The sequence below is a fragment of the Zonotrichia leucophrys genome, chromosome 3 (genome assembly GCF_028769735.1).
Source record: "Zonotrichia leucophrys gambelii isolate GWCS_2022_RI chromosome 3, RI_Zleu_2.0, whole genome shotgun sequence".
NCBI classification, from domain to species: Eukaryota; Metazoa; Chordata; class Aves; order Passeriformes; family Passerellidae; genus Zonotrichia; species Zonotrichia leucophrys.
The window spans coordinates 107,910,705-107,934,547 of NC_088172.1; positions in this window are offsets into that span (position 1 = coordinate 107,910,705).

Genomic DNA, 23,843 nt, shown 5'->3' on the forward strand with positions numbered 1-23,843 from the left:
AATTCACTATTTCTCCTATCAGAGATTATGTGTTCCTAATGAAAGAATGAAGCAGTAAGTTTAAAGCAATCAGAAAGAAAAGCCTTTTTACACAGTGTGTAATTAAACTGTGGAGCCCTTTACTGGATGATGCTGTGCAGATCAAAATGAGTATGGGGTTCAACTTCCTGAAGAATAGATCCATAAGTGTTGTTAAACACGAAACTTTGGAAGTGATATCCAAGTCAAGAAGTCCCAAAATACCAGGGCTGAGGGAAAGTCCTTGAGGAAGTAGGTTTCCATTTGCCTCATTTCTTATATTGGTTCTGCTGTGAGAAGTTAGACACAGCCACAGGCAGGCTAGGTGCCTTGGCTCCAGGATGTCCTTTCTGGGATTACAGTACACAAATGTGAAGTATTGCAATTGAATTCCAGCACAGAACTTTGAATTTACCTTCCCCAAAGCAAACCAGTTCCAGAGGTGCTTTAGATACAGAAGCTCAGAATCCCTCTCATAGCAAATGACAGGGAATCACACTCCATCTGAAACAACAAGAGTTCATCATTCAACAGCTACAGCTGGAGAGGAACAAGCAGGATTTCTTTGAATTTACATATCAACCTCTCTTCTGGTCCCAAACATTGAACCCAATGGGTCACATCTCTCTAGTCCTGCATTGCTCTGGTACCACATCTCTCATGCTGTTGTGCATGATATAAAAATGGGCATCTGTTTCAAATTCTCCAGACCCATGGTGGTAAGTGCCAGCCTAATGTTTTTGCTCAAACTAGTGCTGAAATACCATTTCACTTGTCCAGCTCTGTAGAAATCCAGGGCCTTGGCTGATTGCTTTTGGACTGAGCCCTAAATGTACAAACACCCAGGTGCACCTTCATAGCAGATGTGATCTTTCCCTTTCTCTCCAGTCGTGGAAGCATGAAAGAAAACCAGGGAATCTGAAAAAAATGCCATCAGACATATCAAAGAATTAATAAATACTTTTTTTTGCTTAATTTGTAGCCAGTCCTGAATGGAAGTTCAGCTCCACTGTTCAGTCACTCAGCTGCTGAGGGTTGCTGTGCACTGCTGTGGCTGATGGGGACCCTGCTGTAAAAACATACACCTTGCACAGCTCCATCATGTCACTGTCATGTCAAAACCACAGATATGAGACTGCTTCATCCTGTTGAGTGTCTCTGACAGTGGTCAGTACTGAATAATTCACAGAGGGCTGCCAAAAGCCCCAACCCTTGACGTTTGACCTACTGACCATACACAAAAAATGTGTGACACTGGTGGTGTTGTAGTTTATTTAATTAAAAATTATTCCCTATAGTTCTGTCCCCTCTCATTGTACAAACAAACCTAACACAGATCTCAGGCTCTCTGGACAGTGATGTGGGTGATGTTTGACAGTAGTAAAACTGAGTGCCTCAGATCTATTAGGCACTGTGTAAAATAAGTGTTTTTTGTGCATAAGTGATTGTGATTGCAGATCTGAATGATGAAAAATGGGGTGAGTAACAACCTGGTTCACTTATGACTTTTCCTGTCTTTATTTTATCATTCCTTATGCATTTGCTCTGAGCAAAGCCAAAGCTTTCCCCTTTCCACAGAAATGTCTCACTGCTGCTGGTCATTTTTTTGGTCATTCAGTCTCTGAAAATTCACTTCTACCCAGGTAATCGCTCTCTCTGATGGGGATTTGTACTGCTGTCTCTCCCTGCTTGCTATGTAAAAAAATAAAGCCCTTGATGGGCTCCACGGAGCTGCTGGCACCTCTTCCTTCAGCAATGGGGTGGGGGGAAGCTTTGTCAAGGAGGGTTTAGTTTGGGTTTTCTTTTTTATCTGACTACCTGATGTAACACTCCACATGTCCTGCTCGACATGCTGCAATCAGTCCAGTCTGTGCCAGACAAGAGTTTAGACATTTCAGGTGTCATCCATCCTTCATATCTCATGCATGCCTTTCCTTTCATGAGCCCAGCAGATGCCTTTAATTGCCAGCCTTCGCTTCTTGGCTTTCCAAGGAGCAGCAGAGGAACTGTGGAGTCCCTCTGGCGAAGGATGAAACAAAGGGGCCCAGCAGTGTTATGACATTTTCTTGCACTGAATTGGCTTTGGGAAGAATGGCCTCTTTCCTCCTGTTAGATAAGCACAGAAATCTTAAGCAGATGCTTGCAAAACATCAAACAAATATATACTTAAAAAAATAAATATAGGCTATACCCACATGCCCCACAATCTGGCCAATATTCAGCCACTGCTGACAGGATCTAGCCTTTCTCTGGAGCAGCCTGGAGGAAAAGGAAAACCCACAGTCTGGTCACTCCTCAGCAGGACTGGAACTGGCTCCTGCACCATCCCAGAGCCCAGCATGGCCATGCCAGTGGCTGGTGGCCAATTTCCAACCCACCCTGTTGTTCAGTAGCTAGAGGGAAACAAAACTCTTCTCTCTTGGGTGTTGTGTGTTCACCCCAGGGACTTTAATCTCTTTGAGTTTTTCCCTAAATCAGCATTGCAGAATGCAAAAGGGAAATTTAATGCCATAGGGAAGAAGGTGCAGCAGTTTGAATAGTTTAAACTGCCAGAAACAAGAAGAAAGGGTGTTTTCTTTAGCATACACGAAAGCCTTGTAACCCTTATGCTCCTGAATTTTAGAACAGAGATAACAGAGAGGTTTTCTTGTGGTTCCCTTGCATTGAAAGCCACAGGTTTTGGGAGAAGGTGGACAGAAGTACATTCATTGGGAAGTGTGAGAAAGAACTTATTGCAAGAAGCCCCTCTTCCCTCAATCCTTTGTTAAAACAACATTAAAGAACATTATTGGTACCAAGGGAAGGACTTCGAAGAACCTGCTGGTGTTCAGGTCACTGTGTAATCCTCATCCAACTCCTGGTGTAGATGGGTTGTGATACCAGCTTTCATCAGCTCATGCACCACATCCTGTACAGCTCCTGCCCTGTCAATGCCCTCAACGGGTGATGCAATTTGTTTTCTTGGCACAGAGTGGTGCTGGGCCTTCTTTATTTCTTATTGCTCAGCCTGTTAGGAAACTCTTTAAAACAGTCATGGTATCATGTGCTCTCTGTAGCAGTGTTGTTTGTGACTGCTTCACAAATATTCACCAGATTCACACTTCTTGTGTCCCCAAGGGGCAGAGGATGATGTTTCACAGTGGGGGGAATCAAGACTGAAAACTTCAGAGATGAGTTTTCACTTTAGATGCTACATTTCACCTATTAAAGATGTGATTTTTCACACTGTGCTGTGATTTCAGGGAACTGCTGTACCAATAAACTCAATGTACTGGGATCACTCCCAGCCTCTGGGACAAACTGGCACGAACTGGCTCCTGTCCATACTGGTTTACTCTCCTCAACTGAATAGCTGCCTGCAAATGGCTTGTTGGAAACATCCCCTGGACTAATGAGCTTCCAGAGGTTAGTTGATTTCAGAGGTTAGTTTGGGAGGGTACTAGATGGCCTGAGCCAAGATACACATGCATATTTATGTATTTGTGTATAAAAATGTATAAATTTTTATATGTATATCCACTGAGGAGTAAAGGCAGGTATTTGGGTTAGGTTCCACATGCAGCTGTGACTGCTCAGAAGCTCCTGCCCCTCAGCTTTTGCCTCAGGTCCCAGTGCCACCCTGAAGCTTGCATATAAAATGTAGCAAATTTGGGGCAGATGATCAATATTTGATCTTTCCTGACTCTAGAGTGACTTTTCAATTATAGTAATGTTTTGCTGTAGTTGTGCTTTGCAAAATGTTTTGTACACATATGCACACCTATCCATACATGCACACATGTGCAGTGACATCCTTCCCTTTGAGCAGCACTTTAGTCTGGTTTTCGCTTGTCATTCTTAATGATGGCAGAAAATGAGTGCAGCTGGGATTTGAGCCACCACGGGACCAGCTGGCTTTGGCACCACATCTCTGCAGCATCCCAAGTCCTCAGATGGTTATTTGTCACACCCACAGCCAGAGTTGTGCTGCCTGCCTGCTCTGCTGGGAATATTCCCCATCGCTTGCCACTGGCACAACTCCCCGGGGAGAGCCCCACAGATGCTGGACCCAGTTGGATTCCTTGCTCTGCCACCAGCACTCATATTTATGGTGTATAGGGTAAAATCTTTATTCATAAAGCAGCAGCTTTAGCTTTTCATTGTCAGCCTGGATGTTGAACTAATCAGAAAGGGGAGCAGGGGAAGGGTGGGGACAGGAAAAGACGAGTTTGTGGGAACATAACAATGTCAGAGAAAAAAATTCTGCTTACTGTCAGTTAAGTCTCTCCATTAGTTACCTCTACTATTATGGATTCATTTTAAGATCCAGACTTCAATATACATAACTTTAAATCACTAACATCCTTCATGGCTTTGTGATTTGCTGGTTCCATATGTAGCCTCTTGGCCCATTGTGTTGGCACAGGTTCAACTCTTGTTCTTCCTTTGGGTTACGGTTTCCTTGCTTTGATGGGGGGCGGTGGGAGGGGAGGAAGAGGGAGAGAGCAAGAAAGGGATGGTGAGACAGAAAGCAAGTGATGGTGGAAAGAAAAGGGATGGAAGGAAAGGAGAGGAGCAAAAGGAAAAGCAAAAATAATACAAAGAGAGAGAAATACCTTAAAATAAATCAGAAGAAGTAAAGCAGAGTAGAAAGAGCAGAAAGAGGAAAACAGTGAAAGGTGTTGCCATGAGCAGCTATCCCCACCTTGCTGCTTGTGGCAGTGCTGGGATGCCGTGGATGGGAGGACAGGGCTGATGCAGCCTTCTGAGCTCCTGGAGTGGCAGTGCCAGCCTGCCCCTCGTCCCAGTGCCAGGCTGCCCCTTGTCCCCTCACAAGCAGGCTCAGTCTCTGCCTGAACTTTATAATTAAGCTCACTGAGATTTTGCTTAGGGTCTGGGCTGACAGCTGTATTGAATTTTGGTTTATTGTGTGATTTATCAGGGCCGTCGATGGGCGTTTGGATGATTTAGTGCTGCAAAAATACCTTGGAATGCAACACACAGCAATATCTGCATTATTAATAACAATAATAATAAAGATAAATGTCCCTCCTCAGAGCTTTCGATGGCTGTGCCACTCAATTTAACATTTTAACAGTGGCATGTGGCCTCTCCATGGCACCTGGTAGCGTCTGATGGATTTGAGCAGGCAAAGAAAAGGTTATTTGTCAAACACTCAGCCTCAACTGTACAGTATTTTGAAAGCTCCAGGTCAGAGCAGCCTGAGCTGCATTCCTGTCCCTGACATCCAGCGAGACTGAACTTTGTCATGTTATTAAGCTGTCAGCAGTGCTGGGGCGTTATTTGGATTTCTGGTGGGAACTCCTTGCACATGCTTGGGGTGCTCTAGTGGGATTATATCAACACCATTGTAAAACACACACAAATGAGCTGTGCTGTAATTACCACATGAAGACCTCACTTGGCTGGGTTAATCAGCAGAGAATGGAAATACCAGATAAACACAAATGGCCCACCAGCATGTTTGTTCCAGTGGCAACAATGCCATTGTTTCCTAGGAGACCAGCCTGATCCCAGGGCTCCTCTGGCAGCCAAACCACTTATTGCTCATCTGTGCCATGGAGGAACAGCATGGAGCTCTGATCCATCCTCTTCACCAGCACCTGACAGACCAGCAGCACCAGGGTTGGGAAAAGTAGAGGGACAACAGTGTTTACAGGTATTATAAATATCTGTGGTACTTGTTGATTAAAATACAAGTTTTCTCTACACCCTTGCACCAGTTCCACCCAAAGATCTGCTTTGCATGAGAGTCCTATGCCCAGGTAGAACAGAGGCTGCTTTCTCTCCACCCCTCCCCATGATGCTCTCTGAAGGGGAAGGGGCAATTATGACTTTATCAGTTCCAGCTGCCTGTCATGAAGGGAAGGCCTGGGGAAATCAGCTGTCTGGGGAGGCTTGTTATGTTGGTCACCATTCAACAAATCACATTTTAATGTACTTTTATGATTTGGTTTTTTGGGAGAGAACAACCTGAATTAAACTGACTGCATTTCCCAGTGCCACAAGTCACAGTGGCCAGGTGGGACCTTGGAGGCACCCACAGCCCTGGGCAGTGCAGAGGGCAGAGATCCTCCTTCACTTTGGTCCTGTTTTACTTACAGAGCCCCTGGGGGCTGTGACCAACACCATGGAGGTTGGTTTGCTAAGCAAATTCTGAGCTGCTGGAAAATGTCCTTTTCCCAGGTATTTGCTACAACATTGACAACTATCTCCATGGTTAAGGGGTTGCCTGAGGGCTCCTTGATTCAGTGATGGTGTTTATCCAGAGTAGTTTGGATGAGCAGAATCTGCCTGGCTCTATCAGGAGGTGAGGGCAGAGCATTTAGTTAATCCTTTCCTCTGAAAAAACTACAGGGAAGCATAAAGGATGGTGACAAATCATCAATAGGTAATGCCAGTAAGCTTTGAAAGAGGTTTTCCACACCGCCTGACATCCTGTCATAGTAATAGCAATAAAATAATGACAATATATGACACTATATGCAAATAATACATATTTGTATTATTATAAGTTCTTTAGCCATTGTGCTACTCCCACGAATTTGCAATCAAAAGGAAATGAAGATTTCATTCCAAATGAAAGGAAGATTTTGTGCTGGAGCCTCCATTTGCAGAGAGAGGATTGTCCAGAGACGTTCAGTCATCACTCAAACAGTCAGGTTAATTGACTCCCAGACACCATATGAAGAACAGGACAATCACTCCCTTCCCATTCCTGACTCACAGGAGGGTTTTCTGCTCCACAGAAAGAAAGAGGAGAGGAACAAGAGGTGGCTGTGGCAAGGCAAATTCAGGGACAGTGGGTTAGGAAGACACAGTCAGAGCCAAAGAGATGTTTCCTTGGGGCCTTTTTGCCATATGGTGGTCCTACAGGAAAAAATAGCCAGACCATGCTCTGAAGCCCTCCTCTCTGAGTCTCCAAGTGCTCCAATATTTCTAGGAACATGTAGGACACATTGAATAAATATGATATCTCATTTCTTCCTTCCTGCTGTTTGCCCCATCTCCCTGTGCCATGTTCCCTTTTAGCTCATGACCTCCCATCTCATGCAGAGGGTTGAGATCCACCATGCATTGGGGCTAAAAAATTCAATTGATAAATAATACTGACCAAGAAGCCCTTATCCCTTCAGTGCCACCAGCTCTGCAGAAGCCTGTGGTGGTTTCCCAGCCAGCCACTGAGCACCATGCAGGCATTTGCTCAATCCCCCAGTGGCGTGGGAGAGAGCATCAGAAGGGTAAAAGTAAGAAAAGTTGTGGTTTAAGAAAAAGACAGTTTAATTGATAGAGCAAAACACAAATAAAACAAACCAAGGAATTCATTAACAACTCCCCATAGGCAGGCAGGTGTTCAGCCACCCCAGAAAGCGGGCCTCCATCACATGTAACAGTGACTTGAGAAGACAAATGTCATCATTCCAAACATCCTCCCTTCCTTCCTTCTTCAGAAACAGGATACCTTATGACTTGGGATATCCCCTGGGTCAGTTGGGGTCAGCTGTCCCAGCTGTGTCCCCTCACAATTCCTTGTGCACCCCCAGTCTTCTCACTGGTGGGATGGGCTGAGGAGCAGAAAAGGCCTTGGTGTTGTGCAGGCCCAGCCCAGCAATTACAAAAACAACCCCGTGTTGTCAGCACTGCTTCCAGCAAAACCCAAAACACAGCCCCATCCCAGCTTCTGTGAAGAAAATTAACTCTGTCCCAGCCCAAGCCAACACACAGCCAAAGGGATGGACATCACAGGCCTGCTCCTCTCCTCCTTTCATCCGCCATGTAACAAGGCCAGGGAAATCCTGATGTCCTTCCCTAAGCGTGGTTCATCACCTGCAGAGACCTAGTCAGGAACCTCTTGCTGCACAGGTGACTTGAGCTCCCAGGGGCACAGCTAAATTCTGTCATCACTTCCCAAAATTTTGAAGGCACAGCTCATAGACCTTCTGTGTGGGTCTCTCAGTTAAAGGATCTTCTCAGCAATGTGTATCCCAGATGAAAAATATTTTTCAGCCCAAAGGAAATTCTCACTAAAAAATGTAATCTTGTCAAAATTTTCCAATTAAAATTTCTGGTTTGGATGCGCATGCAAAACCCCACCAAAACATTTAATCTTAATTTACTAACCAGGATACCAAAGTTAAATATCTCATTTAAATTCAGCATTTGAAAATTAAATTACATTTTTAAGTGAAATAGCATCTCAAGAGGAATTGCTCCTTCCAGGGCACCAAAATGGGCTGTGTTTGGCTGATAGTCATTGCCACTTGCTTGCTTCACTCATTTGCTGTTCTCCGGGGACTCGGAGAACATTTTCATTTGTGTCTCAGCAATGGTGTGTCCAGCAGGACCAGGAAAGTGATTGTCCCCTGTGCTGCGAGACCATACCTTGAATCCTGTGTTCAGTTTGGGGCAACTCATGACAAGAAAGATGTTGAGGGGCTGGAGCGTGTCCAGGGAAGGGAACGGAGCTGGGGAAGGGCCTGGTGCACAGGTCTTGAGGAGGAGCAGCTGAGGGAGCAGGGAAAAGGGCTCAGCCTGGAGAAAAGGAGGCTTGGGGGGAACCTTCTTGCTCCTATAGCCATGTGTAAAGAGATTGTGGAGGTGGGTGTTGGTCTCTTCACCCAAATAACATGCAAGAAGATAAGGGGATATGGAAAGTTGTTTCAGGGGCAGTTTGGATTAGATATTAGGAAAAATTTTCTTCACAGAAAGGGTTGTGAAACATTGGAACAGGCTGCCCAGGGCAATGGTGGAATAACCATTCCTGGAGGTATTTAAAAGTTGTGTAGATGTGTCACTTGGGGACATGGTTTAGTGGTGGCCTTGGCAGTGCTGGGTTAGTGGCTGGACTCAATGACCTGTGAGGTCTTTTCTAACACAAACACTTATTCTATGACTCTGTGGTAAATGATCACTGTTTTGGTCTCAGAGGGGTGGGCACAGGTAGCCCATAGCTTTGTTTTGCAGGTGATCAAAGCTGGCCAGATGCAGTTCTGATCACATCCTTTGTTTCTTTGACTCCCACCTGGGAAAATGCATGAGCACATACTTACCCTTAAATCCATGACTGAAGTCAAGGGGTTACATGGTCTGTTGAGCTGGGATAGAGTTTAACATCTGCTTGAAGAGGTGCTCATTTGGTTTACTGAGTGGGATCATTTCCACAGAATTTAGAGAGAGAAGTTCATATAAATGGAAAAAAAAAAAAGGCAAAATCACTTAAAAGGTCAGTGTCACTGGGCAGGAATGACACAGCAAGAGAAGCACTTTCATATAACTTCACCAGCACTGACCAGCACCTTCAAAAGCAGTTTCTTTAAAATGCCCACATCTGGGTGCTAAAAATTAGTGAAAAATAAATAATTTGGGACATTTGAAACATAAAGATATGTAGACAACAGAATTTTGAGTAATGACTAGTCATGTGATGATGAATTGTTCACTGTGTAGCCCGTGTTTTCATTGTGGTTTTATGAAATGTCTTTAGCAGGAAAATAAGAAAGTGAACACCTCTGCTCCCAGTATGGTTGAGAGTTGCATGTTTTATACCCTGCAGTACCAAGATTCCTTGTTTGGTGCTTGCTTTCTCTTTGCCATCACTCAAGATCTTCCACGACTTCAGAAGGAAAGATATTGCACATTGTTTTCCTCATAGCTACAAAACCAAAGGATTTCAGAAAGAAGGTGGAGCTCACTTTAAAAGAGAGTTAAAAATCTTCCCCCACAAAAGAGAAAGTATTGTGACATTTGAAAGATTATTCTTCCTGGGACTCAAGGCTTTTACCAATGATCTGCATCTGTAGCCTTTCCCAAAATACTCTGTCATCAAATGATTCAATGTCATCATCAAAGAATTTTTGGCTACTGACTTTCCTTTAATAATGGTTGAGAAGTTTAATGAAAGGTCTGCAGAGATTTCTTCCTAAATTGGATTAAATCCTGCATTTTTTCTTTTTTTCTTTTTCTTTTTGGTAATACTTCTGCTCAGAGAAAATTATAGTCTCTGGTGCCAGTGATGTGCTCTGTATGTTTTGTTTATTACAGCGGTTTTAACTGGAACCATGGGCGAGGGAGTATCATTATAAAATTCTTGATACCCCTCATATATTTGTGCAAACATAGTTGAGGGGCGCCGAAGGCAGTGGTGGAGATGCCAGTTCCAAAGCATCCTCTCCTTGTTTTAAGCATGTGGTGCATGCCCACACGCTCTCTAGGCAGGGATAAACCAGCTCCTGGCTCAGACCGGATGTCTGACCCTGCACATCCATCCCTGCTGGGTTCCTGCAGCTTCCTCTCCAGCTGGGCCGTGGCTTGGGGGTGGCACCCAGTGGTCAACCCCTTCCTGGTGTTTGCCATCAGCAGCATCCTCAGGAGCTGTGTGGCTTCTCACACAAGGGCAGCCTGGAGTGGTACAAACCAGGAGCTGCTGTGTTTTGTAGTAAAAACCTCTTGGCCGTGTAGGTTACACACATGCAGTGGCTGAGAGGAGCAGGTGAATAGCAGCTTTGTGAATAGCAAGTGTTGGGTCTCAGAGAGCTGCAAATTGATGCCATGTCTGCAGTACCAGTGAAGATGAGCTCTGAAAATAAGGCCTGCTGGTCCTTTCTTTGCAATTCTCTGTACTTCTGTATTTACTACTTTCTAGCACTGAATTGTTTCTGACTCCCTGTAGGACTGCAAGAGGTGACAGCTGTGGAGGAGATAAACAACAAATTGTTTGAAATGCAAGGGCCTGGTTTTTCTAAAGATGCAAGAGCTGAATTTCTTACATTTGGTATCTACAGGCTGGGACAGATTTTCCAATTAATTCAGGCAGCAGCACTGGATGTGTCCTACCAGGACAGTGGTATTCCACTCTGCATAAAACTTAAAGCAGAAAAATATTAAACTGTTTTAGAATTTTTGCACCTGTGAATCACCAGTCTGCTAATTTATTTGTAGTACTTTGTTATCAAGCCCTGGAACAGCCTGGCTAGGGAAGTGGTGGAGTCATCAGCCCTGGAGGGGCTTAAAAGACATGTAGGTGTGGTGCTGATAGAGGTGATTTGACAGTGCTGGGTTGGATTTAATGATCTTAGAGGTCTTTTCCAATGTGAATGATTCTATGAACCATGAGAATCACTTAGTTAAGAGAGATGTGGAGCTGGAGGGGAACTAAAGTTTTTATTTATCTTTAGGAACTACCATATCAGTAAGGGCTGTGTGTGGCCTCTACAGAGCCCAGTGCACCTTGGTGTGACCCTGTTGAGACGAGGGCTCACACCAAAACCCTGGGATGGGCTTGTCCTCATCTAACATTGGCTGCCTCAGACCAAGGTGTATATGCCATCAGTGCTGTGAGATGAGCCCCTCACAAAGCTGTTTGCCTTTCTTGTTGCAGACACATCCCCCTAGGAAGGGAGGCTCTGTTCTTTTCCAGAGGACCATCTCAGGACCATCTCAGACTAGACATTCAGCTTCATGATGGATGGAGTCAAGTGAGAATTATCTCAGGTACACACAAATTGGGGGGAGGGGAGGCCTGAGCTGAAGTACTGGGCTGGATTGGGCAGTCAGCAGATGTTACAGCCAAACCCCAGGAGTGTCTATGCTTCCACTCACTGAAACACCCCTCTGAAGGGCACAAACTCTGCTCCAGTCCCCCAAAACGTCGTCTCATTGCAGTGCCATAGGCCAGTGATTAGGGGATAACTGAGAACACATTTGTCCCTCCAGTGCCAGAGGCAGCAGCGCAAGATTTGAAGAGTAGGAAACAAACTGGGCAAGAGCTGTAGACATTCCCACTGAAGCCTGGAGAAAAGCTCTTATTGATATCTCTGCAAATCAGGGCTGAGCCAGATGAAAGCTGTGAAGAGAGATCTCTGTGTTCTGTGAGGTTGTGTTGGTCTACAACCAAGAAGTGGAATACTCTGCAGTCTGCAAGAGCCTCCTGGGCAACACCAAGAAAAATTTTTCTGTCATCAGCACAACTGGAATTAATATGGACTAGTTCTAGTGAAAAAGAAATAAATTCTCTTTGTAAAATTTCCCTTTTCTCTCCTTCCCCCACACCCTGAATATGCATTAAAAATAAGTCCTGAGCTCTGAACTCAAGAAATGACAACTTACAGTGCACATGCTGGGAGTGTTTGGGAAATGTTTATGTGGCAGGGTCATCTGATACAAAGAGGAGATGGGGAGATGGAACAAAACTCTCACAAAGGGCAAGAAATCGATAAAGATCGGTTACTCAATGCTGGGATAAATATAGAACAAATTAGTGAGAAAATACCTTGTTGGCTCAAGGCATCCTGTTAGGAGGGGTTCTGGAAACAAAATTGGATGGAGCCCACAGTGTCTTGAGAAGCAGTAGTGGGTTTGGTTGATCCATATTTTTATGTTGCTGATGCTGTTGGTGGGGTTTTTGTTTGTTTGTTTCTTGGTTTTGTTTGTTTTGTTTGTTTTAATAAGAGACACAGTGTCTTCACCTATTTTGACAGATTAACCAGTGCCAAGGAGCATTTCATGTGCAGCCCCTTTGTTGTCTCTGCTGTTGAATTGCCAGAATTTTCCCCAATATGCTTCTCACCCGATCCCAGCAGGGCCCAGTTGTGATCTGGGAGCCAACAGAGAGCTCAGACTGTTCCCAGCAGTTGTCCAGATGCAGCTTCTCACTTTTGGGGAGAATTTAGCAGTGTGGACATTGGACATCCAGGGAAGCATTGCTCCCATGTTTATGTACTAATATGGGTGTCATGAATTTGTTTGTCTTCAAAACAAAGTAAAATATGTAACCATATTATCCATCAATATTTATCCATCACAAACAACTATTGGCAGATTTTTGTAGGTAGTGGGGTGGAATCCATGGGACAGCCAAGCACCAGGGTCCTGCATCTTCCCTTGGGTGGCTCCTCTGCATATCCAATGTCTGTGTGAGTTGAGCTACCACTATAAAATGGCAGGAAATGGCTAATTTGCACACATTTTTGTTGGATGTATCTTTTGGTAATTAAATGAGCTGAGCTAGCTGAGCAAAAAGTCAGCAAAGAAGGCCTGGGACAAGAGCTATAGGGCTGGGGGGTCAAGGAGAGAGGGCAGGGATCCAGCACAGGAGGGATTTCCAAGGGTCTCAGTGGGCCTTGAGCCTGGGCCGTCAGTATCCCATTGGTGCTGGTGAGATCCCACACAGAGGCTTGCACACCTTCCTCCCCTGGACTCACCATCCAAGAGGTTCCTTTTGTTGTGTTTTGGCTCTTTTCCCTCTCACAACTTAGATAATATTCCCTTCCCCCTGCTGTTCTCTGCTGTGCCTTTGCCCATGTTTTCACAGGGAATGTGTGTATTCAATGAGTGTTCAGTCTTGCACATGTGTTGTTCATGCTAAGTATGAGCCATTCTGTATCAGGAGCAGTCATTCATGGAGCAGGAAGAAGGCAAAAGAAATTAATAGTAAATTATGGCATTTGGCAGTGAGTGTTCAAAATCTTTGGATGCTTGAAGCATATAATTCACAGCAACAGCCTCAGACTCATCCCCATGAAGAAACCAAGTTTTCATAAAATAAAAAACCCCAAATCTGACGTTGCATCCTATGTATTTTAAGGGATTTTCTGTTTCAAAAGACCAATTTTATAAAATACAAAGGTATGAAAATGCCTGTTGTCCGCTGTCTCATAGACGTTTCTTATCACATTAAGGATGGGGAAAGATAAGCACTTTTCATGACAAGTGACCAATTCAATGAAAAAATACTGAAAAGGGAAAAGCAAAATATGTTAACCCAAAACATAGACCTTGTTCAACACAAAAAGCTAGGAATGAACAAAACCAGGGAAATTACCAGAAACTTATAAAAGCCTGTAAAAATATTGTTTAAAATTAAAGGGAAAAGAAAAAAAAATCTTAATTCCCTTTCAAATAACACCCAATCCACTATTTTGCAGTGTTTTAGTTCTGTAGGGCATTCTTGGAAATTCAAGTTAGACTTACATGCACATTTATTAATGTTGAATATCACTTCTGTTTTGGAATTTGCTAAATAAACAGAGCTGATTAATTTTACTGTACTACCTTGTGCTAGGATGCATTAATGCTTAAGAATAAGGGACCTGAGGCACAGAGAAACATTAATAAAACAAGTACTTAAATACAGAATATCTAGAATATATCTACAGCTTCTTCACCAATGAAAAATCCATGAATCCATGGGACAATACCACCTACTTAAATGTACATGGTTAAGGAAACATCTTGAAAATGGAGGTAGATGGAAAGTCACTGTATTCCTTTTGTGCACTCATGGTAAGTATTTGACTACTGGCAGAAGCTGAACCAGTTTAAGTAAATGGATAAAACTGTGCACAGTGGGAACAGCATGGCAGATATTTCATTTCCTTAATCCATGTGATGTTGTTACTTATGCATTCAGCTGAAAAAGAGGATTTTTGCCTTTACTCAAGATGTAATGGAAAATGAATATTCTCCTAGAAATTAAAAAAAATAAATTGGAAGGTGGACAGTGTAAGTCCAAATGTGGACCTAGGAGGATTTGGTCACTTAAGGGAATCTGGCTACTCAGGAAGCTCAACATGTCATTCAATGTCTTTTACTGTCATTGGGTAGATCTTGGTCTACCCAGGGGGTCCTACCTTCTTGCTATCCTTCTTGATAGTTCCTTGCACACCAGGCACTAGCTTGTTATTTTTATGAAATAAATGCTTTTAATGGGCTTAGTGCCTTTGCACTATGGATCCTCCAATGGAAGGTTGTGCATCCTGATTTTATGTGTGTGTTAGGGAAAAAAGAACCATGAATTGATGTTCAGCATGAACACCAACAGATATTAAAGATGAAGTAGCAGGGGCACCTTCCACTATCGCAGGTTGTTCCAAGCCCTGTCCAACCTGGCCTTGAACTCTTCCAGGGCTGGGGCAGCCACAGCTTCTCTGGGCAACCTGTGCCAGGGCCTCACCAGCCTCACAGTGAAGATCATCTGCCTAACATCTAAACTAAATCTCTTCTCTTTAAATTTAAAGCCATTCTCCCTTTGTCCTCTCTCTATCTTTCCAATTAAAAGCCAGTCTCCCTCTTTTTTTGGGCCCCCTTTAAGGACAGAAAAGCTCCAACGGGATCTCCCCATAACCTTTGCCTCTCCATGTTGAATACACACAGGAGGGAAGAGTAAGGTCTGTCCCCACCCCACCTACTTTCAGTGGCCATGTATTTACACCTCTCAAAAAGTGTGGAATTAGAAGTTTTGGGAATTGCGCCGTCTGCAGAGAGCGCGCGGTGCTGGGCCGTGCCCAGCGCCTGTGGTTCTGGCACCAGGGGAGCTGACTGCTGCACTTTTACCAGCAGATCACTTAAGGCAATGGAGAATTCAATTCAGGGAGAATTCAGGGAAATTGCTTTTTTAATAACAGGGCAGGAGTTTTCACCCACCTCTTTCACCCTAGCCTGAGTGTTGCAGAGAGTAGTTATCTGTATGAATTGGCTTCCTCATCCAGTCTGAGTCATTTTTCTGAGTCTTATGTTTTAAGGGATTCTTTGTGGCTGCACATTGCCTCTGGTTTCATCCTTGGCATCCCTACAGGAAACTCAGTCGCACAGTTTTGGTGTCAGACTCAGCAAAACAGCCCTGGACTGAGTGGGAAGAGTTGGACCCTCTGGGAGAACAGACACTGCATGAAGAGGCAGGGTGAGGAGAGGTTGCCCTGCTGCCCTTGTTGTTCTAGTTCTGTGGATAACCAGAAGGTTACAGCCTTCAGCACTTCTGCCAGTCAGAACTATTTTTGATTAAATATAAAGCCAGGAAGTTTTTAATATGGGCAAACCAATAATGGGTTGTGTCACTGGCAAGTTCTAAAAATTATTATGCTGAGTCTTTGTTAAAAGACAGAAAAATTTGCCTATAGTTTTCTTTCTTTCTCTTTCTTTCTTTCTTTCTTTCTTTCTTTCTTTCTTTCTTTCTTTCTTTCTTTCTTTCTTTCTTTCTTTCTTTCTTTCTTTCTTTCTTTCTTTCTTTCTTTCTTTCTTTCTTTCTTTCTTTCTTTCTTTCTTTCTTTCTTTCTTTCTTTCTTTCTTTCTTTCTTTCTTTCTCTTTCTTTCTTTCTTTCTCTCTCTCTCTCTCTCTCTCTCTCTCTCTTTCTCTTATTACATTTGTTTTTTAGATTCATTAATGAGCTCAAATATTAAAAAATACCTTTCTTGATAACGCATTACCTATAAACTTGTGTAGACGCTGAGAACCTGGTCTGGGACACTAATACAACTCAGACTTTTATGCATAAACTGAGTATGGTCAGCAATATGTTCCACACTAAATGAGATTGTCATGTTATTACAATGTGTTTGTATCTTGCTGTGTGCTCCTAAAATTCCACAAGAATTCAGAATATATGTGCTGGCTCATCAGTGATCAAATATGAATCAGCTGAAAGATCTGTAAGGTATCAGCTCAACAGAAATAAATACTGAATGCCTTGAGAAAAGTTATGTGTTTGGCTAGAAGGAGGCTATTGGATCAGATTTTTTCCAAGAATTATGCTTGTGACAAACCATTTCTTAAGAATGAGCACATTTAATATGGCCATAGGTCATTTTGGCATAAAAGCCTGTAGATCTCCCAGTCTGCTCTTGTGAGATTCCACCTGGAGTGCTGCATCCAGTTCTGGAGTCCTTAACACAAGGGGGACAGGGACCTCTTGGAATGAGTCCAGAAGAAGCCATTAAGCTGATCAATGGGCTGGAGCTCCTCCTCTATGGACACAAACTGAGAGAGCTTGGGGCTGTTCAGCCTGGAGAAGGGAAAGCTCCGTAGAAACATTAGAGCCTCTTCCAGTACCTGAAGGAGCCTACAAGAGAGCTGGAGAGGGACTTTTCACAAGGGCATGGAGTAATAGAACAAGGGAAAATGGCTTTCAGCTGAAGAAGGGTGTGTTTAGATTAGATATTTGGAAGAAATGATGAGTTTGGTGAGGCTCTGGAAGAGGTTCCGAGGCATGCTGCAAATGCCTCATCCCTGGAAGTGTTGAACAGGGCTTAGAGCAACCTGGTCCAGTGAAATGTGCTCCTGTCCATGTCAGGAGCTCAGAACTGAATGGTCTCTAAGTTCCCTTCCAGCCCAAATCCTTCTGTGATTTCATAATTCTGTATTTTGCTGATGTCACCAAGAGAAGGGTTATCATGAAGGGAGAAAAGCTGAAATAGTACAATTTTCAGCAGAGCAAAACACAAGGTTATTACTTCATTATTGTTATTAATTATTATTAATTATCATTGTTATTATTGAAAAAATGCTTGAATATCAGACCCATCACCTGGAAGAAACTGAGACATGAAAGACATTAGTTTATTAGCTGACAGCACATTTATTCAGAGCCACCAAGGAAATGGAGTCAGAATAGCACAAAAGCCTTCCCAAAAAGGAAGATGTCCCCAGCAAGGAAGATGTTTTCCACTGTTGCAAAAGATCTGCAATATTGCCTAATGCCTGGGTCCCTGTTGTTGTGTGGTCAAGCCTGAGCAAACCAATCCTGTGGGATCAGACTCAGGGATTTCACTAAATGGGCCTGGTTGGGTGCTAACAAAGCCTCTCCATATTTGCACAAAAATCTTCTCCAAGCCCAATTGTCTTTCACCTGGCACATGATGGGATCTGAGGTACCTCATGCAGAGCTGTCAGAACAAATCCATCTCCTTGCAGGCTCCTCTCCATTAACACCTGGACATATGGCAGAACATTTCTGTTTCTGCTGCCCTGCAGCTGCCCAGGTCCATGTGCCAGCTGCCTCTTCTCAAACATCTGATACCAGTCACCCTCTGAGGTGGGGCCATGGTAAGATGAGCAGCTATTTCCAGTTTGGCAGCCTGGCAGTTCTTGTTTCCCTGGGAACTGGCAACTGCCCACATGAGCTGAGCCACTGTGTAAGAATCCATAATTAATGTCACATTTGCTCTACCGTCAGTCTAGACACATTTGTCTAAACTATTGTTTTTAAAAAAGAAACAAAAATATAAAAAATGTCAATCCCCAACAGACAGAGAGTAGAGAGTAAATAAAGCCTGGCAGGCTCTTTTGCCTTTGATCACTTCTGCGACATTCCTAGTTGTCTTTTGAAAGAGTCTGGCACAAATTTGAAAAAGTGATTTCCTTTATCCTCTTTGACTTTACAGTTGCCCTGCATTAGCTGGCATCACATAACAGAAATGCTGTTAGAGTAAAATAAAGTAGACACCATGTTCAAGGTTTAACAGAAGTATGTTGTATATTATTTGGGCACCTTTTGCTGTTGTGTTTCCACATTTTCATCAGCCTAAAAATGTCCAGAAACTTTCAGAAGTAGCTTCAGTTATCTCTGAAGTTTAGCCATTTGTGAAGTGTTACACTGAAGGAATAGTATTACAGAGGCTTTTGATTCAGAAGTAAATCATTAAACATCCAGATGAAAGCACAGGAAAAAATTCAATTTATAGGATCCTGGTTTGATATCTTGCTTTATAGCACATTATCATTTGTTCTCTAAGAATGCCAGTAAAGATCACCATATAGTTTCTTAATACATCATGCTGTTTTGTAATAAAAAAGAAAAATCAATTTTTTCTTTCCTTCCTTCCTTCCTTCCTTCCTTCCTTCCTTCCTTCCTTCCTTCCTTCCTTCCTTCCTTCCTTCCTTCCTTCCTTCCTTCCTTCCTTCCTTCCTTCCTTCCTTCCTTCCTTCCTTCCTTCCTTCCTTCCTTCCTTCCTTCCTTCCTTCCTTCCTTCCTTCCTTCCTTCCTCCACCCTTCCTTCCTCCTTCCGCCACTTCCGCCACTTCCGCCACTTCCGCCACTTCCGCCACTTCCTTCCGCCACTTCCTTCCGCCACTTCCTTCCTTCCTTCCGCCACTTCCTTCCTTCCGCCACTTCCTTCCTTCCTTCCTTCCTTCCGCCACTTCCTTCCTTCCTCCTTCCCTCCCTTCCTTCCTTCCTTCCTTCCTTCCTTCCTTCACTTCCTTCCGCCACTTCCTTCCGCCACTTCCTTCCGCCACTCTCCTTCCGCCACTTCCTTCCTTCCTTCCTTCCTTCCTTCCTTCCTTCCTTCCTTCCTTCCTTCCTTCCTTCTTCCTTCCCTCCCTTCCTTCCTTCCTTCCTTCCTTCCTTCCTTCCTTCCTTCCTTCCTTCCTTCCTTCCTTCCTTCCTTCCTTCCTTCCTTCCTTCCTTCCTTCCTTCCTTCCTCCATCCATCCATCCATCCATCCATCCATCCATCCATCCATCCATCCATCCAAAATTTAGTGGAGTATGGCATCCTACCTGTTACTTTACAGTTGTCTCAGGGTGGAATGAGGATCAGTCCTCTCCATCTCTTGCACAAGGAACATAGGAAAGCTACTTAGATGCCACCTTAGCTCATTATTTCAGGTGTCTACATATGTCAATATCCACCAGTGAACTATTTGTCTTGACTCCCACTCTAGTCAAAACCTTATTGCTCTGGTTAGTGGAACCTTGGGCAAAGAACTTCTGGCCAGATGTGGGTGCCTGCGGCCAGATGAGCCTCACTGACTGTTGGGATGAAACCTGCAGTGACTAAAACACAGCTCAGATTCCCAGCACAGGTCTAACTGTGTCCTGAAAGCACTTTGGATGTGATTCATCCCACCTTTCATGCCTAGCTGTGGTACTGCCCCTCTGGAACAATGACCCCTCTTACTGTTTTAGCTGTTTGCCAAACATTATGTGGTCTGCAAATGTTGCCTGCAGTGAATTTTTTCTTGAGATAGATGAGTTAGAATAACCTCAAACACATTCTTTAGAGATCCTATCTACCTATTTATAGCATTTCAAAGTTCTTATCAACATGATATCACCACAAAAGGCTTTTAACTGGAGATGGCGAAGAGCTGCATTTTGGGTTTAATGCATCCAAGCATTTATGCCACACTCATTCACATAGTTTCAGAGCATTTAACAGAAGCATGCAAACAGTCTGTATATTTACTGTCTCCAAGTTTTGTCTCCTCTGGCAAGAAATACAGCTCTAGAAAGCTGTCCACACAGCTCTCATAACTATACTCTTGAAAATACATGGTAGAATTATTTTTGGATTAAAGAGAAGGGTACACCAACAGCAAGTGTCTTGCATAAACCTGTCTTGAAGTGACAATAAGGCAAATAATGTAAAATTAGGGGAAAATCTATCATAAACAAAGGTTGTACCTGCTTTTTATGGCCATTTATTTTTATTTTGCTATGTGACAACATCCTTTCTATATTTCTGTCTGAGTGAAAGGAGTATAGAAAATAAACTATTATAGGAGAAATTTCAGTAACTGGCAAGGTGAAGGGAGAAAAGGCAGAAGAGGGAGTGAATGGCAAGAAGCAGTGTGAAGAAGTGACATCTTCATGATTCAAATAGTATAGACCACACCTAAAGAGAGGGTCAGCTGGAATAAATTAAGTTTCCTTATTAAAGTAGATATTTTAATAAAAGCAATTATTCAGTTCTGTTCAAAATTTACATTTTGACTGAAGAGCTCAGATTTCTTTAGACTCAAAGTCTGTTTGTAGATTTTTTGAGGCATTTTTTGGAGTAAAACACCCTCAGTGTGGGTGCAGTATCACATAACTGTTGCAAACAAGTGTTTGACATTGTTTTTACACCATCTTTCCAAAAGCAGAGCTCAGAGACTGTGCTGAAAGGCCAGGGCCTATCTTCCAAAGCTCAGTACAACAAAAAAAAACCTACAGCTGTATACAACTTTCATCCAGGAATTTAAACATCTCCCTGTTCTTCTACCTCATGCACACATATGTGCTCTGGACTCCTGTTCCTTTATCCTGAGTGAACATCAACAATCAAACAATGACCTGCAAGGAATGAGACACACAATTAGCAGTGAAATACAAAACAGCTGGTGCAGCTGAATAGCTGTTATTCTGAGCACATGAACCTGAAAAGATACTGTTTAGCTTATAAGACAAACAAAATTTCCCTTCTGCTTGATCTCAGAGACCATCTACCATCAGGAGCTGTCCATTTTCATTTAGTCTTTCTGATGCCAGGGCCAACTGTGCAGGGTTATAAACAAAGAGCAGAAAGTATCACTTTCCTTGTTAATTTGACAGTAAACAGTACTAATTTGACCATGCAGCTGTTTATTGATACCACCCCCCAACAATTTAATATACAAAACAGTAGCCAGTGTGCTGAGACTGCACAGTTTACAAAATTCAAGGGGCCAGAATGGGCACAATCTGTTGCTGCAAAGCAGACATTAGGAGGGATTCCCATTTGTGCACTTCACCTTGTGCCAGGGAAGGCTGTGGAAATCACAGAGTCATGGAATCACAGAATGCTTTGGGTTGGAGAGGATTTAAAAGATCCTCTTGTTCCAACCCCCTGCCATGGGCAGGCCATTTTCCACTATCCCAGGTTGCTCCAAGCCCCATCCAAACTAGCCTTGGACACTTCCATGGATGGAGCACCCACAGCTTCTCTGGCCAACAAATGTAAAAAATGCATTACTGGGAAGAAGATGAGCAGTGTTTTTCTTCATGGGTGTCTTCAAGGTGGTGTTTCCAGAAGCATTTCTTATTAATCTCGGATTTCTGTGAGGTCAATGGGAGCACATTTACACTGCCAGAGTGTCTGCTCAGCTTGCTTACAGTGTGATGACAATGAAAAGAGGTCTTAAATGTTTCTTTCTACAACATTCTTAGTACTAAGAGATGAAATGCTGTATTACATGAAATAGTAACTGGAGACATCTACAAATTGTAATATCTTCATGTCTTTTTTCACATCCAGCCAAACTTACCTCCCAGCTTTTTTCATTCATGCTTGTAGTTTTGACCTGCAGCTGCCAAACGCTGAGACAGATCATCAGCTTCTCCAGGGACAGAAAGGGAGAAATTCTACAGCAATGCCATCTTACTGGGTTTATTTCTCAAGAATTGTCTAGGCATGGCTGTTATTTGCATGGCCCGAGCCCTGTGACACACTGCCAGGATGGGAAGTGTCCTGCTGAAAAGCTGATGACCCCATCCAGAGAATACTGAACCTGTACAAGCCTAAGTAAACAACATCAGCTGTCATATTTGAACAGCAAGTATAGCAAAAAGAAGGTTAAGATTTTTCTTGCCCCATTTGCATGAATTTTAATAAGAACTTCTTGCTTTTGCCTTTTCTTATACCTCTTTTGTTAATGCTTTGTGGGAGTGATGACTGATGCTGTATCAGCTTTTTGGATGAGGGATTGTTTTAAAGATTGTAATGAATGTTTGGAAGAATTCATACCCCTTGATTATGCCAAGCTTTCATTGGATCACTCTGACTTGGCAGAAATGGTGATATCAGCTTTGATTTTTATTTTTTAATGACTGTTACCCAATTTTCAAATTCAACAGTGTATTAATAAAAAATATATGTATGTTTTTTATTGGGCTGAAAGGAAATTTAAGTGTGTAGATAACACACTTATGTGCATTGGTAATTCCAGATATAGCAGAGAGAGAGAGATGAAAACTGCTTGCCACAAAATACACAGAAATCAGAAGAAAAATAGGAGTTTACCCACAGTAGAAATATTGTCTGATTTTCTTTCAGATTTTACAAAGAATTTGAATAAAATAAAAGGTGTTCAACATCCACATTTCTTTATAAAATATAAATAAAGACCTAGGTATTTGAAATTACATCCTGACACTCTTTTTGATTCTCACTGCGTGCAGAATCAGGAGCTGCACATACCTGGGGTGCTCACAGCTGCCTTGTGACAGGTAGCTGCTGAGATGTTCCTGGGTTCTGTTGGGTCGGGATATTAAAATGTTGCCTCTTGTGACATAGCTGGCAGGAACTTCCAGTTCTCAGGGTGGTGGAATGTTTGCAAACAAATGTGGATGAACCTTTCACTGTGCACACCCTGGGCATGGTTTCTGTAGTGGTGTAAAATCTACAAGTGCCACTAGGAATTGTTCTCCCATTTCGGCCTGAAAAATGTTGTTTCACTGAGCTCAAGGAAGCTCAGTTTGGGGAAATGTGCTTCCTTCCGCTTCTGGGTTTGTATTTGAGTGGTACCAACAGCAGCCATACTCAGTAAAGAGTCCTGTGTCCAACATATCCTGAACTGGCATGGAATCAGAATCACAGAATGGTTTGGGTCCAAAGGGACCTTAAAGATCCTGTCATTCCAACCCTCCTGCCATGGACAGGGACACTTTCTACCAGACCAGATTGCTCCAAGTGACATCCAATACTTGAACACTTCCAGGGATGGCACAGCCACAGATTGCCTGGGCAACCTGTACCAGGGCCCCACCACCCTCATATAAAGAATTTCTTCTCAATATCCAATCTAACCCTGGCCTCTTTCAGTTTAAAGCCATTCCCCCTTGTCCTATCACTACCTATCCTTGTAAAAAGTTCCTCTCTGACTTTCACTTGGCACCACCAAGTTAATTTTGTGGTTTTGTGTTTTCCCTATATGATACCACAACTTCAACAAGGGAGAGCTGTCTGACCAGTGCTGCTGACTTGCTCTTTCACATCACTTTGTGTGTCATTGTGCCTCTGCTGGGCTGAGGTAAGGGATAGTACCGGAAAAGCCAAGAAGCAGATGTAGGTGGTCTGGTAGTGCCTCTAAATAAACCCCTTGTGGATCACAATTAATAAAAGTCAGCCAGAAAGAGTGGTACAGTGCTTCTCTGAGACAGCTGCAGAGCAGCCCTTGCACATCCCTTTCCCCTCGTTTTTTGTCTCTGTATATTGGCCCCTCTGTTGGTTCCAGACACGAAGACCAGTGCTTACACTTAGTGAACCTGGCTTGGGTTTGCTTTCTCTCCAAGTTTTCATAGAAGCCAAGGCCTC